The sequence below is a fragment of the Muntiacus reevesi genome, chromosome 16 (genome assembly GCF_963930625.1).
Source record: "Muntiacus reevesi chromosome 16, mMunRee1.1, whole genome shotgun sequence".
NCBI classification, from domain to species: Eukaryota; Metazoa; Chordata; class Mammalia; order Artiodactyla; family Cervidae; genus Muntiacus; species Muntiacus reevesi.
The window spans coordinates 14,764,819-14,766,781 of NC_089264.1; the positions used below are offsets into that span (position 1 = coordinate 14,764,819).

At 38.3% G+C, this 1,963-nt stretch overlaps 1 non-coding gene across 1 annotated transcript; it reads right to left on the bottom strand.

Annotated features, from left to right (window-relative positions):
- Positions 1 to 1,422: 1,422 nt before the first annotated feature.
- Positions 1,423 to 1,525, bottom strand: LOC136148201 (U6 spliceosomal RNA). The gene has a single exon (XR_010659483.1). It is a non-coding gene; the product is annotated as a U6 spliceosomal RNA (small nuclear RNA).
- Between the last annotated feature and the right edge of the window lie 438 nt (positions 1,526 to 1,963).

Here is a 1,963-nt window from a genome sequence, read left to right on the forward strand (position 1 = left end):
AGTTTAATTAAAATTTGTATAGTATTTGTATAATTAAAAAGGAATGCTTCTATAGCTCTACAAATATAGAGAATATGGTAGTTCCTAATATTGGTTATGCACCAGACTCACCTGTTCTTATGGACTCAATGTTTGTGTTCCCCCAAATTCATATATTGAAACCCTACCTCCCCCCAGTACGATTCAATGAGTCACTATAGAGTTAAACTGCCTTCTTTGAATCCTGGCTCTGTCAAGTATTAGCTGTGTGGTGTTAGGTTGGTTATCCAACTTCTCTGGCCCTCAGATTCTCTTCTGTAAAACGGGGATAATGACAGGACCTACCTCATAGCGTTGTTGTTGCTGTTCAGTAAAGTGTTGAGACCAGATCCTGGCACATAATAGAGTACTGTAGTGAGTATTCACTGTTTTATTATTTATTCATCCCAAGTGTAGACTAGTCCAGCCTGACAGTGAGGGTCTGAGTTATAGAATGCAGTTCAAGAAGCAGGCATAATTTTATTCTTCACCACAGAATTCTGTTTTAAATTGTTAGCCATAAACATTTGTCTTTTATTTCTTCTCTAAGTTTTTAACTGAGGCATAGTTGGTTTACAATGCTGTGTTAGTTTCAGGTATACCGCAAAGTGAGTCAATTATACATGCACATACATACACTTTTTCTTTTTAGATTCTTTTCTCATATAGGCCTTTACAGAACACTGAATAGCGTTCCCTATGTTATGCAGTGGGTTCTTAGTTTTCTATTTCATATACTGTTGTTTTTATTCAGTCGCTAAGTCATGTCTGACTCTTTGTGACCCCATAGACTGCAGCACACCAGGCTTCCCTGTCCTTCACTATCTTTTTTGAGTTTGTTCAAACTCACATCCACTGAGTCAGTGATACCATACAACCATCTCATCCTCTGTCGCCCACTTCTCCTGCCCTCAATCTTTCCCAGCATCAGGGTCTTTTCCAATGAGTCAGCTTTCTGCATTAGGTGGCCAAAGTATTGGAGCTTCAGCTTTAGCATCAGTCCTTCCAGCGAATATTCAAGGTTTACTTCCTTTAAGATTGATTGGTTTGATTTCCTTGCTGTCCAAGGGACTGTTAAGAGTCTTCTCCAAAAAAAAAAAAAAAAAAAAAAAAGAGTCTTCTCCAGCACCACAGTTTGAAAGCATCAATTCTTTGGCACTTAGCCTTCTTTATGGTCCAATTCTCACATCCATACATGATTACTGGAAAAACCATAACTTTCACTTTTATGGACCTTTGCTGGCAAAGTGATGTCTCTGCTTTTTAATATGCTATCTAGCTTTTCTTCCAAGGAGCAAGCGTCTTTTAATTTTACATGTGTAGGTATCAGTCCCAATCTCCAATCTCCCAATTTATCCCTCCCCCTCACCCCCTGGCAGACAATAACCATAAGTTTGTTTCCTCCATCTATGACTCTACTTCTGTTTTGTAAATAAATTCACTTAGCAGGGGCCACGCTTACCTTCTCTGTATTGTTCCAGTTTTAGTACATCTGCTGCTGAAGCAAACACCTTTATTTTCTATTAGTAAGTTCCTTATTTCTACCTGCATCCCAACTCTGTCTGGGGTATAGAAAAATCACAAGGGATACTACAGAACGTCAGAGCTATTAGAATGGGGGGCTTGTTACATTACATCCAGAGGGGTAATGGTGGGCACTGGATGGGCAAAGACTTCATGGGGAAAGTTGAATTTATAATTGAGACTTAAAAGATGAGTAGCATTATGTTATGTAGTGATGGGTATTTTATTTCGAGAAAGTGAGAAATTTTGGGGCAGAGTCTAAAGATCCAATGAGACGGGAAGTGTTGATAAGTCAATTTAGAAATGTTTTGGGTCACAGTTTCAGATGGTAAAGTTCTAAACAGGAGATTAGTTCATCTTCAACTTGGTGATGGGATTGTAATGCTTATATAAGTAAAGACTAAATAATTTTTGAAATGAG